The sequence below is a fragment of the Odocoileus virginianus genome, chromosome 30 (assembly GCF_023699985.2).
Source record: "Odocoileus virginianus isolate 20LAN1187 ecotype Illinois chromosome 30, Ovbor_1.2, whole genome shotgun sequence".
In the NCBI taxonomy this organism is placed as follows: Eukaryota; Metazoa; Chordata; class Mammalia; order Artiodactyla; family Cervidae; genus Odocoileus; species Odocoileus virginianus.
Window position 1 is genome coordinate 41,332,281 of NC_069703.1, and position 24,729 is coordinate 41,357,009.

At 37.8% G+C, this 24,729-nt stretch overlaps 1 protein-coding gene and 1 pseudogene across 15 annotated transcripts in view; one reads left to right on the top strand and one right to left on the bottom strand.

Annotated features, from left to right (window-relative positions):
• The window catches only part of PUM1 (pumilio RNA binding family member 1), a 122,038-nt gene that overhangs the window by 90,346 nt on the left and 6,963 nt on the right, over window positions 1-24,729 (bottom strand). The window lies entirely within an intron of this gene.
• LOC139032153 (cytochrome c oxidase subunit 7C, mitochondrial pseudogene) lies at window positions 11,337-11,749 on the top strand (annotated as a pseudogene).

The window sequence follows — 24,729 nt, forward strand, 5'->3', positions numbered from 1 at the left end:
TGGACAAGATAAACCAAATCACTCTCACAAGTGTTTATAACAAGTCAGGTATTTATTGTTTATAATGGGAGCTGTACTTGGTATGGTCATCAACATAAGGCAGACTCCACAAAACTCTTCCCAGAAAACAAAACTAATAATCAGAAAAAGATGCTCAGGAATCAAAAGAAATCAAGTTATGAAAGCCCAGACCACTGTAAGAAACGTCCTGGGCAGGTTAACAAAGAAACTTACTCTATTATGAAGGAGAAAAGCTAGCTGTAAATTATAACCAGAGAAAATGCTCCCATCAGGACAGAACTATCTTTAAGTTCTTATACAACTATACCTCCCCCTTTTCTCTAGTATTCGAGTGATGAGTTAATGCTAATGTTTCTTTAATTAAAAGTTTACTAATTAAAAGTTTACTAATTTGTGGCTCAGCTGGTAAAGAATCCACCTGCAATGCAGGAGACCTGGGTTCGATCCCTAGGATGGGAAGATCCACTGGAGAAGGGAAAGGCTACCTACTCCCGTATTATGGTCTGGAGAATTCCATGGACTTTACAGCCCATGGGATCACAAAGAGTCGGACACGACTGACAGACTTCCACTTTCAATTTCATCTTCACTTCTGCTGAATGTCTATAAGACTTCCTTCCTTCTACTAAATAATCTATTCCCTTCGGTCTCCCAAAACTACTTCCTATTTTTGTCTTTGGGCTACTGGCCAGTTACTCATCTTAAACCCATCCAGTTTCTCTACTGCTGCCCCTCCCCATAAAGTCATCTCTTACTCCCTTTTACTAAAGCCACAAAGCAAGATAACCACCTTAGGGTCTGACCTACCTCATATCCTTCACTTCATCCCACCCAAGAAGGATCATCTGTACAAATGACGAAGCTTCTGAGTTTCCTTTCCATTTCCCAGATCTTTCTTTTGTAAGCCTTCTGCTTCTAACAAGGATCTTATCCTAACCAAAATCATAATTTTGAAAATTAAACTGGTGTTTTACCAAAATCAGTCAGTCAGTCCAGTCGCTCAGTCGTGTCCGACTCTTTGCAACCCCATGAATCACAGTACGCCAGGCCTCCCTGTCCATCACCAACTCCCGGAATTTACTCAAACTCATGTCCATCGAGTTAGTGATGCCATCTAGCCATCTCATCCTCTGTCGTCTCCGGCTCCTCCTGCCCCCAATCCCTACCAGCATCAGGGTCTTTTCCAATAAGTCAACTCTTCGCATGAGGTGGCCAAAGTACTGGAGTTTCAGCCTCAGCATCAGTCCTTCCAATGAACACCGAGGACTGATCTCCTTTAGGATGGACTGGATGGATCTCCTTGCAGTCCAAGGGACTCTCAAGAGTCTTCTTCTCCAACACCACAGTTCAAAAGCATCAATTTTCTGGTGCTCAGCTTTCTTCTCAGTCCAACTCTCACATCCATACATGACCACTGGAAAAACCATAGCCTTGACCAGACAGATCTTTGTTAGCAAAGTAATGTCTCTGCTTTTTAATATGCTATCTAGGTTGGTCATAACTTTCCTTCCAAGGAGTAAGCGTCTTTTAATTTCATGGCTGCAGTCACCATCTGCAGTGATTTTGGAGCCCAAAAAAATACAGTCTGACACTGTAGGAAGTTATAAAATCAAAATAGATAAACACAAAACTATACATCACATTTGGAAAATGAAAAACTAAGCAAATGCATCACTTTACAAATCTTTAAGAATGATATTCAAAACTGCATTCCTTGAGAAGCCCTACTTATCAATACCCAACATCCCATACCCTTATCAGAATCAATGAATGATATACACTTCACTATTTCCATCTGTAAAACTGAGGTAGCACTGACTACTTGACACATTTGGTATAAAGATTAAATGAAACATGTCCAGTACTTAGATACACTTCACTATCTCCATCTGTAAAACTGAGGTAGCACTGACTACTTGATATACTTGCTATAAAGATTAAATGAAACAACATGTCCAATACTTACTAGGCATGTATTCAACCACATCCACTTCACAGTTTCTTCTCTTTAAGTTACTGAAACGTCTCCACGCATCCATCTTTTTTTCCCCTATCCTCAGTTTTGGTCATTCCGGGGAGGGGAGCCTCTCTCCACAAGTCAGCATTTTCATAATCAGTATTAGAAGCCCCTAGATCACACACACATCTAACTTACTTTCTAAAACTTAGCATTTCAAAGTACAACCATTTTTTCTCTTCTCGATTCTCAACCAAATCATCAATTCAGAGAAATTTCCATTCTCCATTCTAATCAGTTCAGAAACTTCTAAAATATAAAAACAAAAATCATCACTAGTTAAACCTCAGGTTCGTTCTGTTCTCATTTAAAAAAAAAATTCAGTAGTCACCTTCTCAAATTCCTTCATTCCTTGATTTCCACAGCACTATGATCTCCTGGTTCTCCTCCTATTTCTCTGCTCCTCTGTTTAGATTTCTGATTTCTGTCTTTCTTTTGGTCAGCCAACATTACAGTCAAAAAAAAAAAAAAAAACTTGAAACTTAGACTTGGGTAAAAAGTAATCCAAATGTAAGGAAGTTAATGATCCAAATATGTAACAAATTAGTTTATAAGATTTTTAAGCAGCTCTGTATTACTAAACATTAAATCTCAAAAGAACAAAGCAGTATTACCATGGTGGCCAATGCAGTCCAGCATAAAACCTAAAAAAGAAGCAACTATTGACAGCATTCTGGTTCAGTTCTTGGCCTTATCTCAGTTCAGTTCAGTCTCTCAGTAGTGTCCAACTCTTTGCGACCCCATGAATCACAGCACGCCAAGCTTCCCTGTCCATCACCAACTCCAGGAGTTTACCCAAACTCCTGTTCATTGTGTCAGTGATGCCATCCAACCATCTCATCCTCTATCATCCCCTTCTCCTCCTGCCCTCAATCTTTCCCAGCATCAGGGTCTTTTCAAATGAGTCAGCTCTTCGTATCCAGTGGCCAAAGTATTGGAGTTTCAAGTTCAACATCAGTCCTTCCAATGAACACCCAGGACTGATTTCCTTTAAGATGGACTGGTTGGATCTCCTTGCAGTCCAAGGGACTCTCAAGAGTCTCCTCCAACACCACATTCAAAAGCATCAATTCTTTGGCACTCAGCTTTCTTTACAGTCCAACTCTCACATCTATACATGACTACTGGAAAAACCATAGCCTTGACTAGACGGACCTTTGTTGACAAGGTGATGTCTCTGCTTTTTAATATTCTGTCTAGGTTGTTCATAACTTTCCAAGGAATAAGCATCTTTTAATTTCATGGCTGCAGTCACCATCCGCAGTGATTCTGGAAACCAACAAGATAAAGTCAGCCACTGTTTCCCCATCTATTTGCCATGAAGTGATGGGACCAGATGCCATGATCTTAATTTCCTGAATGTTGAGCTTTAAGCCAACTTTTTCACTCTTCCTCTTTCACTTTCATCAAGAGGCTCTTTAGTTCATCTTCACTGTTTGCCGTAAGGGTGGTGTCATCTGCATATGTGAGGTTATTGATATTTTTCCTGGCAATCTTGATACCAGCTTGTGCTTCTTCCAGCACAGTGTTTCTCATGATGTACTCTGCATGTAAGTTAAATAAGCAGGGTGACAATATACAGCCTTGATGTACTCCTTTTCCTACTTGGAACCATTCTGTTGTTCCATGTCCAGTTCTAACTGTTGCTTCCTGACCTGCATATAGGTTTCTCAAGAGGCAGGTCAGATGGTCTGGTATTACCATCTCTTTCAGAATTTTCCAAAGTTTATTGTGATCCACACAGTCAAAGGCTTTGGCATAGTCAATAAAGCAGAAATAGATGTTTTTCTGGAACTCTCTTGCTTTTTCGATGATCCAGTGGATGTTGGCAATTTGGTCTCTGGTTCCTCTGCCTTTTCTAAAATCAGCTTGAACATCTGGAAGTTCATGATTCATGTATTGCTGAAGCCTGACTTGGAGAATTTTGAGCATTACTTTACTAGCGTGTGAGATGAGCGCAATTGTGTGGTAGTTTGAGCATTCTCTGGCATTGCCTTTCTTATTTACTAGCATTTACTTATTTATTTACTGGCGTTATTTATTTACTAGCATTTCTGTCCTGAATCACTGTCCCTGAACTGCTCAGGGTGTCTTTAAAATGAATGTCCCTTTACTTGAGCCAGTCTGACCAGTTCTCAGCTGCTTTTAAACAAGAACCAAACTCTAACATAATAGGTTATCACTGAGTTGGTTGTTAATGAAACCACACTGGAAGTTTATATTTTAAAACAGTAATTCAAAGCTATGTACTGCACTTAGAACAAAAGTTCCCAACAAATAAACACCTTCCAAAATATTTTCTGTAACAGACATGTTTCAAGACACCTGCCTAGAAAGGACAACTTCACGATTCCTACCACCTCTGGCCACAAATAACTATACCAAAAGTATTCTTCTAAGTGGCCAAACTACTAGTATCAATCTGAAGAGAAATGATAAATTAATCAGATTCCTCTTAGCATCTCGGCCAGAAAGCTATGGATAAAGTGAAATTCGTTAAAGATCTGGCAGCTGGAGCTGTCACTTTGGGTCAAGTATAACGTGGTGAATAAGCAGATGATCAACATGAAGAAGAGAAAGAATGTGTGTGTGGGGGGGGGGGGGGAGATGGAGACAAGAGACTATAGAACCCCTAAGGAAACAGCCTCCTGATGCCCCTGAGGCCCGTGTGCATTTCCTGCTCTGGGGTTCGGCGAGAATCCCTGGTGTTCTTTCATTTAATGCTCTGAAATTTTGCTACCTAGAACAGATGTCTGTAACTTGAGACTAAAACTGCCCTTACTAGAATTTCCTCCCCACTGAATCTCAGTTGTCAGGCACTTTTCTCCTCCACACCTACCTTTGTTCCCCTGGAGGATTTCTGCAAAGGCAAGCCGAGATCACATTGACTCAATTTCACTAACAGAGATCCAGAACAATAAAAGCAGAAGATCTGGTGCCAAAACCATTACAGAAAGGAGATACCACTGAGAAAAAGCCAAGCAAATGCAGGAGAAACTTGAGCAATGCGAAGAAATGGAAAGTGAGAAATTAACCTAGTTTGAAATTAATCATTAGGGGAAAAGGGGTTCCCTGGTGGCTCAGACAGCAAAGAATCTGCCAGCAATGCAGGAGACCTGGGTTCAATCCCTGGGTTGGGAGGATCGCCTGGAGGAGGGCATGGCAATTTACTCCAGTATTCTTGCCTTGCAGAATCCCCATGGACAGAGGAGCCTAACAGGCTACAGTCCACAGGGTCACAAAGAGTCAGACACGACTGAGCAACTAAGCAACTAAGCACAAAGTACATCAAGGGAAAAATACTTAATAAGTCTGTTCCACACCATCTTCTGGTCTATTATATCTGTATTACAAACAATAAAACAATAAATATTTACTGAGACTTATGTTGTGACAGGCCCTGTCCTATAAAAATCCTTATATGCTGTATGATCTCTTTAATAGTCATAACAATCTGAAAATGCAAGTACTCTTACCCCCATTCTGTTAAGAAAAACAAAAAGGAATTACATTCCTCTAGTAATATATAACTAAATCAACAGAATTCTTGATTACTGGGAAAAACCAGAAACAAAAAACTCTTTTAGCTCGGGAGAATGCAAAGCCTACTACATGATGTTATTTATCCACTGTCAATAACAACACTAAATACCAGTATATTTACTGAGTTTTCAAGGCACTGGACTGCAAAATTATTCTAGTTTATAGATGAGGTGTAATCTGTCCCAAGTCACAGAGCAGAAAGATCAAAAGTGGAATTCAAATTCAGATCTCTAACTCTTTTACTACCACTTCTATCTTTTCTCATTAAAGACAAGCACAAAGGACCCAGAACACCTGGCTTAAACAACTGTTGTTCCAGAAACTGATTACTACACTATTTTTATAGTCTCTTCCATGATACACAGCAGGGTATGGGAGGAATGAAATCACCACAGCAGCCAGAATAAGGTCAAAGTTTGCGTTTTTTATTACTATTTATCATTTATCAGGTTTTTTATTACTATTTATCATTTTAAAACTGCTACTACCTTTGGCAATTAAATACCATTGAAGTTACAGATCATCTAATGTGTTGATGGCATTCAGACTGGATGGTTAGCCAACCAAAAAGATAAACTACCCGTTTATCAAATCAAATCAGTTATCAAAACTGATTTGCTACCGTACTACCATAATATATACACCTCATGTAAATATCAGCACTTCCTAAACATAAAATGATTTACAAATTGAAAAGAATAAATATTTCAGAAGCAGTTAATGAACCCTATGATACTAGTGACCTTTAAATGTAAAAACCTCACAATTTGTGGTTCTTTATCTTAATTTTACCAATCATAATCAAGTTGAAATCAGTAATGAGAGCAGGCCACTTTAATTAAAGAGAGAAACTGATTAATATGATGAAAGAACCTAATCTAAAAAGTATAAAACTAAAGGCAGTGATAAATCTTTATCTCTGCGTGTCTGGAAACTACTACCCATAGTGACCTATCTGAATGGTATACAGCTGACTTCCAAAAGAAAGAAATTTAACAATATGCATCAGGTTTTATAAATGTTCATGCCCTTTGATCCAGTAGTTCTACTTCTAGAAATTCATCTGAAGCAAATAACCAGAAATATGGGCAAAGTTAACAAAGAACCTTCAACATGGCTTTGTGTTGGGAAAAGTGGTTTAAAAAAAAGTTTAAATACAGCAGAAATTATTAAATTCCGCAGATATTCATTTACAGAATTTTATGCAGCTACTTAAAACAGTTTTGAAATTCTCAGAAGAGAATATGTTTATGTGTAAAGATTCTATAATAGGCTACAAATCTGTATATATAAAAAGAGTATGTATTTCCATAGAGACATGCACAAAATAAGAAAGTAATATATTCAAATGTTAATTTGTAACTTCTTCAGTAGTTTCTACATTTTCTATAATGCCAATGAAACAACTCAGAAAGAATCTTGTGAAAATAAACTTAACATTCATGAACTCTTTTATATTAGTATCTTTCAAACTAATAATCCTCTTCTAGAAACATCTTAAATAAAGAAATGAGAGGAAAAAAATAAGCAGTGAGCAAAGGTGCTCATTGTGCACTTATTTTTAACAATACTCAGTAAATAAAAAGGTTATGTATACTGAGAAGCTGTTTCTACAGAGACAGGATTCTCCTTCTATGCCATACAAAATAACTGTTATCACAGCTAGTATTTATTGACTGTGTACTGGGTAGCAAAGTGCTTTCATTCTCAAACTATCAAATAATTCCTAATTATCCTCCATTACTCACTTTTTAATACAGAAGGAAACTGAGGCAGAAAAAGGTTAAATAACTTTTCCAGAGTTACACAGACAAGCTGATTCCAGAGTCTGACTCTGAACCAGTGTCCTGTTAGCGATCAAAATGTTTTGGCGGTACTCCAACTGTTTAGGCAACAAAGTTGCACTAGATGAAAGCCTGCTGGAAACCCAAAAATGGAAAAAAGATGACTAGATTACCCTGTCACCCAGCTCAAAATCTGAAAATATAACAACCCATGCAGCCCATCTCTGGCTAAAACTCAAGGATTCCTCTTTGTTAATACAAGGATAATAAAAAAGAGACAAGGAGTCATGGGACTCCAGGGGAAAAAACTACTTAACCAAGGAAAGGAAATCTCAAGATATAAAAGAGAGGGAAAAAACTACTTAACCAAGGAAAGGAAATCTCAAGATATAAAAGAGAGGACTAAAAATGATCTACCTGTTGAAGGAGAGAATAAATAACAGGTATATAGACAAAAATTCATAGCAAAATTAATATTCACAAAGCAGAAAAGAGTAGTAAGCCGAATAATAAATGATGCAAACAAAACTGAGAAGAATTCAATCTGGAGGAAAAGGACACAGATTCAAATATAAGATAATTGAAGAAAAAAAAAAACCATGAACCGTCCATCGACTGATGAGTGTATAAACAAAAAATAATATACATCGTACAAAAGAGTATTATTCAGCCATAAAAAAGCAACGGAGGACAGGGAATCTGCTGGCCGCTCAGTGGTTAGGACTCCACGTTTCCATCGCAGAGGGCGCAAGCTCCATCCCTGGGGGAGACTAAGATCCCACAAGCCATGCTCGCACAACAAAGAGAAAAAGGAAGAAGAGAATCAAGTACTGACACATGATACAATATCCATGAACCTTAAAAATATGCTAAATGAAAGAAGCTGGACACAAAAGGCCACATATCATACGATCTCACTAACAGGAAATATCCATGATAAACGAGACAAGAATAGGTTTGTGCTTGCCAGGGACTTAGGAAAGGGGGAAATAGACAATGCCTACTAATGAGTACAGGGGTTCTTTTGGGAGTGCTAAGTGTTCCAGTGTTAGAAGCATGATGGTTGCTTAGTACTGTAAACATACTAAAATCCACCAAACTGTAAAATCAAGGGTAAATTTTATGATATGTGAATATCTTATAACAGTAACGCTGTTATTAAAAAATAGGAGACGGCAAACACTTTCTATAACAGAGCAAGAAATAAACAATAAGGCTTTCTGGGCTACATGGTTTCCCCAATGGCTCAGCAGTAAAGAACCCATCTGCAATGCAGGACACACAAGAGACACAAGGTTAGATCCCTGGGTCTGGACAATTCCCTTGAGAAGGAAATGGCAACTCACTCCAGTATTTCTTGCCTGAAAATTCCCATGGAGGATTTCCTCCTCCATGGACAGAGGAGCCTGCCAGGCTACAATCGCAAAGGCTGCAAAGAGCTGGACACAAATAGGCACCTGAGCACATAACACTGCGGGCTACACAGCGTCTCTGTCATATATTCTCTGCTTTTCAGCATGCATGCTACGTTGCTTCAGTCATGTCCAACTCTGTGCAACCCTATGGAATGCAACCTGCCAGGCTCCTCTGTCCATCGGATTCTCCAGGCAAGAACACTCAAGTGGGTTGCCATGCCCTCCTCCAGGGGATCTTTCGACCAAGGGATCAAATATCTGTGTCTCTTATGTTTCCTGCATTGGCAGAGGGTTCTTTACCATTAGCGCCACCTGGAAAGCCCTTTTACCTTCAACTACAAACCTGAAAATGTAAAAACCATTGTTAGCTCAAAGGCAGCAAGCTAGATTTGGCAGAGGCTATAGTTTGCCAAAGTTGGTTTAAAAATAAGTCATTCCTTTTATGTTTACAAGTAATGTGTGCCAAGTTAAAATGATCCACAAACTAAGCAAAGATCTCTTATCAAATTTATAAATGGAACTTCCACAAATGTTATTGGATAAAGGGAACATACAGAAACTAGCAATCAGAACTTAGTACTTTTCTTAAAAATTAAGATCATATAAAACTAAGAATTAAACATCACATTAAAAAATAAAGATAGCTGCTCACATGAAAATATATTGAACACCATTAGTCACCAGGTAAATACAGATTAAAATCACAATGAAAGATCATTACATATGTATCAGAATGGCTAAAATAAAAACCAGTAATACCACCAAATGCTAGGAGGGTACAAAAAATTGGATTATTCCAACATTACTGGTCTAGAAAACAACTTGGAAGCTTCTTAAAAGACTAAACATGGAACTACCGTATTACCCAGCAACTGGACTTCATTCTGATGTTCACACAAAAATTTGTACATGAATGTTCACAGCTTTATTTATAATAATTAAAAAATGGAATCAACCCTCATGTCTTTCGACAGGTTAAGAAACTACATCTAAAGTGCATCTACACCACTCCAGAAAAGTATGCAGAGCAATGAAGGTTAGCCCTCAGAGGCTGTATATAGTATGACTGCCATATAACTATTTAATGATATTGTTGTTTGTTGTTGTTTCAGTCACTAAAGCATGTCCGACTCTTGCAATCTCATGAATTGTACCCCGCTCAGCTCCTCTGTCCCTGGGGTTTCCCAGACAAGAATACAGGAGTGGGTTGCGACCTCCCTCTGCAGGGGATCTTCCCAACTCAGGGGAACCCATGTCTCCTGCATGAGCAAGTGGATTCTTTACCACTGAGTCACCATGGAAGCCTATTTAATGGTACACTACTAGTTAAAAGGCTCCATTTATTGTTAAACACAACACAGGTTCTCAAATGTGGTATGCTAAGTGAAAGAATATTTACTTGGGCTTCCCTGGTGACTCAGCTGGTAAAGAATCCACCTGCAGTGCAGGAGACCTGGATTCAATCTCTGGGTTGGGAAGATCCCCTGGACAAAGGAATGGTTACCCTCTCCAGTATTCTGGCCTGGAGAATTTCATGGACTGTGTAGTCCAAGGGGTCACAAGATTCAGACACAACTGAGCAACTTTCTTTTTTTTTTTTTTTTAAGTGAAAGAAACCAGATTCAAGAGCTACATACATTTACAGTACATGTATGACATTTTGGAAAAGGCAAAACCACAGGGACAGAAAACAGTTGCTGGGAATGGAAGTACGAGCTGACTATGAAGAGGCTCCAGGGAGACAACAGAAGAACTACAGCTCTGCAGCCTTGGAAATAAAAACCAGAATCATAGAAAGTTAACATGAAAAGGCAGGGGATCATATCCCAGATGAAGGAGCAAGATAAAGCCCCAGAAAAACAGCTAAATAGAAATAGGCAACATACCAGAAAAAGAATTTCAGAATAATGATAGTGAAGATAATCCAGGATCTTGGAAAAAGAATGGAGAAGATGCAAGAAGTTTATCAAGGACCTAGAAGAACTAAAGAACAAACAGAGATGAACAATACAAGAACTAAAATGAAAAATACACCAGGAGGAATCAATAACAAATAACTGAGGCAGAAGAATGGATAAATGACCTGTAAGACAGAATGATGGAAATCACTGCTGTGGAATGGATCAAAGGAAAAGAAGTGAAGACAGCCTAAGAGAACTCTGGGACAACATTAAATGCACCAACATTTTCATTTTAGGGATTCCCAAGGAGAGAAAGGACCCAAGAAAATATTTGAAGAGAGAATAGTTAAAACCTTCCCTAACATGGGAAGGGAAACAGTTAACCAAATCTAGGAAGTTCAGAGTCCCAAGGAGAATTAACCCAAGAATGGGACTTCCCTGGTGGTCCAGTGGTTAAAATCTGATTGCCAATGCAGGGGACATGGGTTCAATCCCTAATCCAGGGATATTCCACATGCCACAGAGCAACTAAGCCCACGCACAAGTACTGAGCCCATGCCCTAGAACCAGAGAGCCACAACTACTAAAGCCTTCAAGCTCTAAAGCCCAAGACCTACAACAAGAGAAGTCATCGAAATGAGAAGCCTGGACAGTTGGGGGAACAAGGTCGTGAGGAAGCAGCGGTTTTGCGGCCGCCATTTCTTCTGCATTCAGTCTCGATCTTTTGTAGAGGTTCCAACAGCGCTATGTTGGGACAGAGCATCCGGAGGTTCACAACCTCTGTGGTTCGTTGGAGCCACTATGAGGAGGGTCCAGGGAAGAATATACCATTTTCAGTGGAAAACAAGTGGAGGTTACTAGCTATGATGACTTTGTTCTTTGGGTCTGGATGTGCTGCATCTTTCTTTATAGTGAGACACCAACTGCTTAAAAAGTAACCCATGAGACAGATATGAAGAGGAACATATTAAGAGGTGCAGTCTCTTAAAAGGATCAAACCCTTGAACTCAGCATCCTAGATACATTTGTAAATAAACTTATGGCATTAAAAAAAAAAAAAAAAAGAAATGAGAAGCCTGTGCACCTCAACAAAGACCCAGTGCACCCAAAAAGAAACAGACAATAAGGGGCTTCTTTGGTGGTCCAGTGGTTAAGAATCCACCTTGGAGAATCAGATTTGATCCCTGATCAAGGACTAAGATCCTACTACGGAGCAACTAAACCCAGGTGCTGGCACTACTGATTCTGCATGCCAAAATGAAGACCTGACGCAGCCAAACAAGTAAAAATTTTTAAAAAGAAACATTTATCCTTGTTATTAGACAAAAGAAATGATTAACATTTTTTAAGTTTTGAGTAAAAAAATTAGATGGACATATTACAGAAGATTCTTAGGGCCAAATTACAGATGAGGGTTGGTTGGTTTTTGGTTTGTTACTTGGGGGTTTTTATTTTTATGATTTTATAACTATACTTTCTGAAATATTTACAATGAGCATTTACTGATTTTTAGAACTCAAAAATACCTACAAGTCATTCTTTTTAATGGGACGGGAAATTTTTAATTTTTAAATCACTGTTCATTAGGATACAGAGAACGAAATTAGGCCATGGAAAGAGTCCTTAGTTCACTTATAATACTGAGAAACAAAATTACAATCATCACCAAAAGAAATGACTCGTTTTAACATATCTGCAAAGTTGGCTCATATATTTAGGTGTAAGGGGAATAAACTCTAGTGTGATAATAAAGGCATTCTACATTATTAATCAAACATTTCTCAGAGAATCAGTTTCTCAAGTTTGAACAGTTATTATTGTTACAATACAAATAGTTGGCCCGGGAAATAAGAGCTCCCTATCTAAAAGGTCTTCAGCCAGGGAGCCTAGTCAACGTCTTCCTCCATTCAGCAGTCTTGTCGCTAGCCCTCACTCCTCCTGTGTTTCATCATTCTATTGTTCGTAGCATGGAAGGGAACAGGAATTCTCAATGAGTAAGTCTATCCAAATACATCACAGCAACATAATTAAAGAGGGCAGCTACCAGGCACATCTAACAGCTCATTCTGGACTTCACGATCCTAAGGGAAAACATAATACATAAATCCAAAACTGTGTCTGTGGGAGAAAATATTTTAATAGACTTCTACCTCCTCTGGATAAAAAAAAAAAAAGTAAGATATACTAATGAAAATATCAGTGATTCTTAGCCAAGAGACAGAATATAAATGAGGAGACAAAACTTAATAATCTTTTTAATACATACACTGGTATGTATTTTATATGGTTCGTTTGTTTACAGAACTCTTCCTAATGTTATAAAAAGAGTAAACCTTCATCTGCTCCTTTTTCACAACAACTACTACCTGTAGTTTCTTACCCTGTAATTTGCATTACTGTGAGATCATGAACCATGGAAGTTTTTCCTCTCAGAGTTGAGAGGGACTTAAGGTGTAACAAATTTATTAGGTTTAAAACTTGGGAGACTGTGGGTGCCTTAGAGTAACATTTGAAATGGGATTTTAAAAAATCAGAACATGTGTTTTGTTTCCTATACTAAAAATGACAGCTTTTAGGAAATTTTGAACTATAAAAACAGTAAATCCTCACTGTAAACATTTTGAAAAGTAGGGATAACAAATTACAAAATGGGGGATTAAGGCTATTGAGAAAATGAAAGCAGGGGAGACAGTTACAATTTAAATAATGTTCACAAAAAGCTTCACTGAGAAGGTAACTTAAACAAAGGACTCGAAGAAGGTATAGTAGCAACTTTCACAGACATCAGAAACAGAAGCACTCAAGCAAATGGAACTGCAAGTCAAAACTCTGGGGGATGGGATATGAGGGTGATTCTAGAAATAACAAAAATTGCTTTAATATCATTCCAAATGCCACTAAAATACAACAAATAGATGCCTAGACTTAAGCAAAAAGCAGATCATTGGTTGCTGCTGAGATGAACTACAAGGGGCCAACAAAACTTTTGGAGAAGATGGGAACAGTCATTATCTTAATTGTCGTGAAGGTTTCACAGCTGAATACTTTGACATTTCAAAACTTAACAAATTATACATTTTAAATGTGTGCATTTTATGTCAGTTATACCTCAATAAAGATTATTTTTTAAAAAAATAAAAACTAGCCCTACAGTAAGAATAAACATAATCAATAAAACAAATGAATCAAAACAGATGCATATATGGGAAGAGAATTTATTATAAAGGAGGTCTTTCAAAGCAATAAATAGTGCTAGAATTAGTAATTAACAATTTGAGGAAAGTAAAATTACATCACTAATTCCTGCCTACACAATGCACAGAAACTCCAGATTAATTAAAGATGACAATATAAAACTAAACTACTAAAATATTACAAGAAACACAGGAGAATAGGTGAGAGATGATCTAAGAGCATACAGATAATGAAATCATAAAGGACAATAAACTCAGTTAAGTGTTAGTCGCTCAGTCATATCCTATTCTTTGCAACCCCATGGACTGTAGCCCACCAGGCTCCCCTGTCCGTGGAATTCTACAGGAGAGAATACCGGAATGAGTTGCCATTTCCTTCTCCAGGAGACCTTCCCAACCCAGGGATGGAACCCAGGTCTGCACGGCAGGCAGATTTTTTTCTGTCCGAGCCACCAAGGAAGTCCCAAAACACAGTTAAAAGACATAAAAACAGCTTTTATAAATTTAAGAGATTACTGCCAAAAGAAAGTGGACAAAGACTCATAGGTGTTCACTAAATTTTAAACTGCTACAGTCTATCTGGAAAACAATGTAGAAATATGTATCAAAATATTAAATGCATTCTTCTGTTTGATCTGTTACTTTCCCATCTCTGAATATACTCTAAAGAAGTGACTCTGGAATACAAAAATATAACTGCAGTATTGTTTACTATAGCATTATTTAGAATGTCAAAAGTTTAAAAACAACCTAAAATCGAAACTGGGATAAAACAGTCAAATTACTGTACTTCAATACACACAGAAGTAAAGAATCCACCTGCCAATTCAGGAGATACAAGAGACAGGGGTTCAATCCCTGGGCCAAGAAGATACCCTAGAGAAGGAAATGGCAACCCACTACGGTATTCTTGAGCACAGTCGTGTCTTGACTCTTTGGGACCCTTAAAAAAGAAGTAGAGGTATTTACTGACCTGAAAGGATGACTACAAATGTATTAAAGGGGAAAAAGACTATCATGCAGTGTGTGCGTGCCTGGACACACAAAAGAATATAATATATTTAGAGAGTGCAACTAATCCCATTTGGTTTAAAACTACAATGCATCCACATATCTGTTTATATATGTGCAGAAAAAGTTTGGAAGGAAATAACCAAATTGTTAAAAGTAGTTAACTCTGAAAAACAGATTGACATTTTTTAAAACAAACATGTACTATCAAAAAAGTTTTCATTTTAGACAAAGTAGATTAGTGACTGCCTAGGTATGTGGGTGAGGAAGGTGGTAAGTGACTGGTAATAAAGGCACAGGTTTTCTTTTGTGGGTGATGAAAACATTCACTTTGAATGTAGTGACGGTTGTACAACTCTGAATATACTGAAAACCACTGATTACTACATTTTAAATGGGTGAACTGTATGGTATGTGAATTATATCTCAATAAAGCTATTCTACTTTGGAACAAAATCTAAACCCAAAACATAAAAAAATAATTCGCAATTTAATATTCACACTGCACTTTATACTTAATTTGCCAATAGAAACCTTAAAAACCCAAACAGCAACTTAAAAAGCTTCAAACAAGAAAAATGAGTCACTAGCTTCCCTGGTGGCTCAGTGGAAAAGAATCTACCTGCCAATGCAGGAGATACAGGTTCCAACCTGACTCCCTTGAGAAGAAAATGGCAACCCACTCCAGTGTTCTTGCCTAAGAAATCCTATGGACAGAGGACCCTGGCAGAGCTACAGTTATAGTCTATGGAGTCGTAAAAGAATTGGACATGACTTAGCAACTAAATAACAACAGAAAATGTTGAACCACTGACAATACAGGGATAAATTACAACCTTCATTCTATCTTCATAAAGATACTATCCTTAAACAATAACAGATAATAACTTTGAAAATGTACTAGGTTGAAACAGTATGGTACCATTTCCCAATATGTGATGTTGACTGTGAACAAAAAGTTTCAGTGTTTAACAAATTAAGCAAAGTAAAACTTGTTTCTACAGCCTCCTGTTTGCCTAGCTCTGATGTGGTTTTAAAAACCCCCCTCCACTCCTCCCCAAAAAGCATAAAACCAGAGTTGATAGGAATTACTTTAAGAGCTCTTTAATGCAACTCTGCAATAAATGCTTACTGACTCCTTAGCTTCATGCCAAAAACCCTCTCAAGTATTCAAGACCCTACATTCTGTTACACCTTATCAATTCAAAATGGCATCATAATACTCTTCAAAATAAAACTCTCGTCAGTCTAAGTCTCTTCAATAAGCCCTGATGACATAATGTATTTACTCAACATTTATGAGATACATGCTATTTGCCAGGGGCTGGAGATATAAGGCTGAAAGATTCTTCAAGAAGAACCATCACAGCGGTTCCTAACCAAGCTGTACATAAAGATAACCAGGGAGTGCTTTTTTAAAAATATATAAACTTCATCTCATCACTGGATATTTTGATTCAGTGGGTTTGGACTTAAGCCCAAGCCTCTGTTCTGAAACGGATTACTAGCACCCAATGGTGAAGGAAAAAGTAAATATTCAACTCCAATTGAATATTTGGAGCTGAATGCTTTAGTAAGACGTGTACCAAATGACGACAGCACCAAAAGGGGACACAACCTATAAGGAAAGAGATAAGAGGAAGGCTTATCAGAGATAAAAATACTTTAGTTGAAGATGAGACAAGTGTCTAGGTGGATGAGGAAGGAAGGGGATTCCAAGCAGAGAAAACCACATCAATAAAAATAGCACAACTATGTTGAGCAATTGCACAAATATATATATAAAAATAGCATGTATGTTCAGAAAGTTATAGTACTTCAGTAAAGCTGGAGTGCCAATAAAGCCTGGAGAGGTAAATTAGCTCAAAACACAAAGAGTGTACACTGTGCTATCCTGAGAAGCTTGAAAGTTAATTAGCCTAAAAGCAACTGGAAAAGCCAAAAACAAAATTTAGGTAAGGAAGCATGCATGCCTGCTGAGTCACTTCAATCATGTCTGACTCTTTGCCACCCCATGGACTGTAGCCCGCCAGGCTCCTCTGTCCACAGGATTCTCAAGGCAAGAACACTGGAGTGGGTTGCCATGCCCTCCTCCAGGGTATCTTTCCAACCCAGGGATCAACTCCAAGTCTCCTACATTAGCAAATGGGTTCCTTACCACTAGCACCACCTGGGAAGTCCTGGCAAGGAAGAGACAAAAGCAGATTTGTGTCTTCAGAAATAACAATTTGGCAGCAGCAAAGAAAATAGCCAGAAGGAAGAAAAAGGGGAGAAGGGTACAGAAAACCAGTTAGAAGACTATTATTATATGTTCAGGCAAGAAATATGAGCAGATCAAACACAGCAATGTGAATATAACCTTGGAATTGTCTGAGGCAGGAGGCAAGAATCTAAGGTTCTTGGGTTGCCTGTAACAGAGATACCATACACAGAAACAAGATACAGGGAATGAAATCACTTGAGTTCAGTTTTGAATGTCACCTGTTTGAACAGGCCATTCACTGAGCCTCTGAAGTGAAAAGTGAACGTGAAAGTCGCACAGTCCCATCTGACTCTCTGCGACCCCATGGACTGCATAGTCCATGGAATTCTCCGGGCCAGAATACTGGAGTGTGTAACCTTTCCCTTCTCCAGGGGATCTTCCCAACCCAGGGATGAAACCCAGGTCTCCCACGCTGCAGGCAGATTCTTTACCAGCTAACCACAAGGGAAGCCCAAGAATACTGCAGTGGGTAACCTATCCCTTCTCAGGGGATCTTCCAGACCCAGGAATCAAACTGGGGTCTCCTGCATTGCAGGCGGATTCTTTACCAACAGAGCTATCAGAGAAGCCCACTGAGCACCTATTATGCATCAAGTACTGGGCTCCTATAATTAAACATGCAAACTAAATATGTACTGGTGTCCCTAAATTATGTGAGCAACAAGTAGGGCTTAAAATGTGTGAAAATGTGTAAAAAAGGCATGTGCGCATGTGTGTGTGTGAGAGAGATGGATATAAGCTGACTACTCAATCCATGATGCACAACAGTAGAGTCTCCAAACAGATTGATCTAGTGGAAAGAGCACAAGCTAATCACCTTAAATATGTCTTCTATGAGACCTTAAAAAAATCGCATCTCATTTTTCTGACCCTGAATTTCCTCATCCATAAAACAGAAATAATAAAAAAAGATACAGATTTACAGGGTCTACACATCATATGTTAAAAGATTAGAATGGTTCTGGCACACAGCATATGCAGACATGTCAATAAAACTTATAGGTACAGAAAGGTACTAAATACCAAAATAAAAATACCTCTAAATCTCACTGGATACACTCAATCTATCCTAACAACCTCAGCACAACACACTCACTAACATTCTTTTTAATTAAAACAGAGATAATTAATGCAAAGGAAACCACTGCACTGATGAGGGAAAAAAAGTTAAATGGTTTCTAAGATCTTTTCCAACACCAAAATTCCACTGGAAATGTATCAATTCACCAATTCGGCTTTCAGTCAGTATGGTAAACCAAACTCTTAACAAAAGGTTTGAAATTTGTCCTTTTTCTCTTTTTAACATATAAAAATTTCAGGGTCTAAGTTCCCTGGCAGCCCAGTGGTTAGGACTAGGCACTTTTACAGCTGTGGGCCTAGGTTCAATCCTTGGTTGGGTAACTAAGATCCTACGATCCACAAAGCAAGGCCAAAACAAAAAAAATCAGTTTGAAATTTTGTGAAAATTAAAAACGTACAAGACAAAACCAAATTACCTATAATCTCCCCACCCACATAAATAAAATTAGTATTTTCCCATATTTCCTCCCAGTCCTTTTTCCATGTATGTCACTCTTAATGGATATATACAACTTAAGGTCTATTTTCTAGATAATAAGTTAGTACGTGAAGGAACCATATCTACCATAAAATTATTCTCACCTGATTTGTTTTTGTCACCCAAACACCCAACAGCCCCATCTTAACACTCATTTCAGTACAGATGCCAACAATTCCTTCCTCCCTTCCTTCCTCCCCTTCATTCTCTGGAGAAAGAACGATATATTAATTTCACTGTTTTGTACTTCACTATAAGGCTTCTGACCTGTATAAGCAGTATCTTCCTAATGTGTCCAATTGTGAAAAACGGAACAGTCTGAATCAATAAATTCTTAGCAAATTATAAAGAACATTTTTTTTAATTAACAACAGATACAGTGCTTTTAAACACATACAACAACCAGAATTACATTAATGAGCCATTCCCTTATTAAAAGACCTTAGGGTAACTTTAATAAAGAAAAATTATTTGTCATTAGCAGATCAATTAACTGTATATTAATGACATCTAGAGAGCAGAGCTCCCTAAAAACACCTGCTCTTTCTAATTTATGCATTCCGCTTCCCAGGGTTATAAACAAGTTTATTTACGCTGTTAACCTGAAAATACTTTCTTTACAGATAAAGAAGAAAGTTGTCGTTAACTCCAGTAAAACTTTTCACTTGGAAAAATTCCAAATTCATGGTATAAAGTTGTAGATAAACTAACCTCCAAACTCTATTTCTAAAAAGCACTGGCATCAGTGAAGACACTTTCATTACTTTTGTCTGTATATTAGACTTATGTACCTTTAAAAATTATTAGGTACCCAAAAGAACTGAAAGCATATATCGACAGAAACTTGTACATGAATATTACAAGCAGGACTGTTCCTAATAGCCAAAACGTGGAAACCCAAAGGTCTGTCAACTAATAAATGGATGAACAAAATTTGGCATATATCTATTATATAACAGACTATTATTCAGCAATAAAAAGGAATGAGGTACTGATCCATGCTACAAGATAGATGAACCTTTAAAACATTATGCTGGCAGTCCAGTGGTTAAGGCTCTGCACTCCCAATGCAAGGGGCACAGGTTCGAACCTTGGTCAGGGAACTAAGATCCTGAGTGCCACACAGAGCAGCCACAGAAAAATTTGAGAAAAAAAAAAAATCACCTAAAAATTATGTTAAGTGCTAAATTACGCTAAGCCAGTCACAAAGGACTACATACCGGATGACTCCATTTACTATATGAAATGTCCAGAAGAGACAAATGCATAGACACAGAAAGTAGACTGGTGGGTGCTTAAGGCTTGAGTGACTGCTACTGGTACAGACTGTGAGGGATAATGAAAATGTTCTAAAACTGACTGTGGTGATGGCTGCACAACTCTTGTGAATATACTAAAAATGACTGAATTGCACAGTTTAAATGGATGAATTATATACCAATAAAGCAATTACAAAAAACTGTTAGGGCCCCCAAATTCAAAAACACTAAGATATTTTAATCATAAAAGAACACTTACTGAACAAGAAAAAAAAAAAAAAAACAAATTTGCATATGCTGAATCTTCTGAAATTATTAATATGGCAACTGAAAAACAATTCTCAAAAAATATTACAGAAAAAAATATGAACATTCCTCTTCAACTTCAGGTTTTATCACCAATGCAATGTATACCCTTCAGCCTAAGTTCTTCAATCAAATTCCCAAATATTAAATTCACCCAACCTGTTGCCAATCACTGACCACCACTTCTCACAATATTCACAGTAGGGAGCAAAAAGGTAGAGGCATTCTACTAAGCTGAAACCACACTCCCATTTACAGCTCTTTACCTACATCTAGAAGATACAGAAAGTGAACGTGAAAATTAGGAAAGAAGGGGTCAGAAATCCCTCAACAACAACAAAAACTCTTACCCTGGGAGGGAGGGAACATGGGTGTACCTATCACTGATGCTTGTTGATGTATGACAGAAAACCACAAAATTTATTTCTGTAAAGCAAATATCCTTCAATTAAAAAAATAAAGTGGCAAAAAAAAAAACCCAAACCTCTTACTCTATCCTCAGCACTTACTTTACTGGCATTGTCCTATGTTCCTCTATGAGTGTTAAGCCATTTCTCAAAAGTGAATAGATTCTAAGCAAGAGCTAGAATTTAAGTATTCTTTGCAAAATACCAGAAGCATAATTCTGTACTCAAGCTCAGCCTATATACAAAGTATTAAGCAAAAGCTGTTTCCCGAGAGAAAATGGATAAGGCACAAAAGATGTGTGTATCTTCTCCAAATATAGAGAGGTGCAATGAAAAACAATATCATTATTATATCATTTCATGGTTTACAAAGCACTTCAACCACAACCAAACTGAAATCTGAAATACAGCTCTTCCTAAGTAACTATGTTTTTCTCTTACTAAGAATCTCCTGATTCATCCCATTTCCCTCTTTTCTTTGGCCACTAGAGCACTCAGAGCAAATTCTACAAGCCACCACTCTGTTGTGTATTTCTAAATTCTACATTTACCTCCTTCATCTTCTTAACATAACCCTATTTTCCCACTGCTACATCTCATATACCTAGTCAAGTACAGATATAAGAGTTGGACCATAAAGAAGGCTGAGTGCCAACTAACTGATGCTTTCAAGATGGTGCTAGGGAAGACTCTTGAGAGTCCCCTGGACTGCAAGGAGATCAAACCAGCCAATCTTAAAGGAAATCAACCCTGAATATTCACTGGAAGGACTGGTGCTGAAAGTAAAGCTCCAATACTTTGGCCACCTGATTCGAAGAGCTGAATCATTGGAAAAGACCCTGATGCTGGGAAAGACTGAAGGCAGGAGAAGGGGAGGACAGAGGATGAGATGGTCGGACAGCATCATTGGCTCAATGAACATGAGTTTGAGCAAATTCCAGGAGATAGTGAAGGACAGAGGCCTGGCGTGCTGCAGTCCATGGGGTTACAAAGAGTCAGACGCCACTAAGCAACTGAACAAAGTCTCATTACCACCTATTGTATTTTTTCCCCCTGATTCCACAACAAAAACCTTCTGAAACAAAACAAAGATACAAACTTCTACAAGGTGCCACCTAGGAGGCACATACAATCAAGTACCACACGGCATTAGAGAAGGGAATCTGAATGTATACTTTTTATACACTGGAAAATAATTCTTGAAGTTACAGTCAAAGAAAGCCCGCTGATGATCCTTTCAACTAAATATAAAATATTTTAAGTCTCTGTGAACTCCAAATACAATGAAAAAGGCTCTAAGAGTACAAGTGAAAGAGAAAACACTGAAAAACATGAGAGCAACTTTAACGCATGTTAACTAAGTGCCACTGGCCCAAATGCTGAGGCATCTAAACCATCTACCCAGAAAGACAAGAGACACATGGTCTAACGAAGTCCAAGAGCAGGGACAACATAAAAGGATATGCAGGTAATGAGGAGACTCCCAGTATGAGAATACTTGGGCTCCCTCCCAATTTAACATAGTATTTATTAATTATATAGTGTAAGAATTAACTCACAGCCACTGGAGATTAATGGGGTAGATGTAAGGATACAACTAGAAAATGGCAATACCAAGTGAAAAAAAGAGTGGGGGGAGTTAGTACAGAGTCAACAAGAAGATTTATCCACTGAATTCTGCCTGGGAATTATCTCCCACAAGATTCAGCCACTGACTGCTGTTTGGCTGTCTAGAATTATCTCCCACGGCTGCCAACCTACTGTGGGTGGATACTGACACATCCCAGTGCCAAAAGACTACTAACAAAAGCAAGAAAACTTGAGTTGTCCTCTAAATTTCCTTTCTCAAAAAGCAGAGCTTTCTACCTATCTCTGCCCCCTTAAAATCCAGTACAGAGGCCACAGTTCAAGTGATCAACCTTAAAAATTTTTTCCCTATTTCATCACCCACTTTATCTCACAACAGTTTACACAGAAAACAGATTTCACAATGAGAGAATAAAACAATTACAAAAAGTCAAAGACTTGAGGCTGGGCTTTGAATGATGAAATCTTTAATACTATTCAGGAAAGAAAGATCTAGTTATAAAACTTGTTATTAAAATAAGTATGCAAATTTTTGTAGGCAACATTTTTAAATAGTATTATTTACTTAGTGAGATGTGTTTTCATGGGATTTTTTTGTTTTGTTGGCAATGCCCAGGCAGCTTGCAGAATCTTAGTTTCCCCAACCAAGAATTGAACCTTGACCCCTGACACTGAAAGTGCCAAGTCCTAACCACTGGACCATCAGGGAATTCTCTTTAGTATTTTATAATATCTTGACCCATATCTACTGTCTTGTTTACTATGAGTAAATTTTACAGGTCAAAAAAGAAAAAAAAAATTTCATGGTACTTCTTTCCCTCACTCCCCTCCCAAAGACCTCAATCAGACCCAAAAATGAGGGCTCTGAAGTTTCTAATTATACCAAGTACAATAATATTATGTATTAAAACAAGGGATACTCGGGACTTCCCTGGTGGTCCAGTGGTTAAGAATCTGCCCTGCAATGAGGGGAAGGCGAGTTTGATACCAGTTCGGTGAACTGCCATCCCACATACTGTAGGGCAACTGAGCTCATGCACCACAAGGAAGATCCAGTGCAGCCAAAATTAAAAAATCAGAAATAAATGTCAAAAAAACAAGTGATATTTACTGTTTACATTCTTAAGGTAAAAAAGACAAATACAGAAAAAACATAAAGAGTTTGCACACTACAACTTTTTAAAATAAACATATAAACAAATCTGAATATGAATACCATTCTTCACCTCAAAATATTATAGTTCCTAAATTTAATTTTAAATATCTCAGCTTGCAAGATTTTTAAAGTACACCATACTACCTTAACGCAAGTTCTCAAGCTGTAAGTTTTTAAACTTTTATTTAAAGGGGCGACATGCTAATAAGTTTCAGTTAGAAAACAAAACTTAAACATTTTTTTGAAAAGTCACATGTATTCAGACACAAGTTAAAGAGGGCATTATTAAAAGATGGAATTCAGGGGAATTCCCTGGCGGTCCAGTGGTTAGGACTCTGTGGTTCCACTGCAGGGGACAGGTTTGATCCCTGGTCAGGGAACCAAGATCCCACATGCCAAGTGGCATGGCCAAAAAAAAAAGAAAAAAAAGATGGAACCCAGACACTAAGAGAATTTCTATATAAGGCAAAAAAATCCTAATTTCAAAGGTTAAAAAAAAATTAAGTATAAAAAAGTGACTGCTCATAAATGGGAGTAATAAGAAGAGAAATGGATATAAAATAAAAAACCTGGCCCAATACCTGACACTTCCCTCCAATACTGCTTACTGGCATCACAGCCTGTGATATTCTTTACTTCACCAGCTCACTGATGAAAGCATTCTGCCAATCTGATCTTAAACTTTGTTCCGTTACGCAAAAAGTCTTAAAAAAAAAAAAAAAAAAGAAGGGGAAACAGGCCCACAAACAGTAATGACCCACTGGAATGGCAGAATGTGTTAGCAGCAGAATCACTTTATATTGAGTCACTCTGTCTCAACAGACTCCTACAATTTCTACATAGAATACACATATGTAAGTAGTTAAAAAAAAAAAGTAATTTGGCATTACCGATGGGGGTGGGGAGGGAAGCCAACATTATTTGTATTCACCTCCTTGTTATCAAATTTATCTCTGAAAATTCAAATAAATTATGGCCAAGTAATTCTTTGATCTTAGAATGTGTTACTCTGGTTTGGTTTAGGTTCTAGGGCTAGAAATATTCCCAGGGAGGCAGAAATACAGAAAAAGCATGGGCATTAGGATCACAAACACCTGATTTCAAAACCAGAGTCTACCTGGGAACTAAGCTTCAGCTTCTCACTTCTCAATAAAGGATTTTATCTCCTTCACAAGATTGTTCTGAGGATTAAATATAGGAAATATTTAGTCCAGTGCCTAAAACATAAGATTCTCAACTTTTTTTGCAGTTCCACCTGACAGATCAGACATGAGGGCAGCAATTCTCCACAATAGAGCTACACCCCA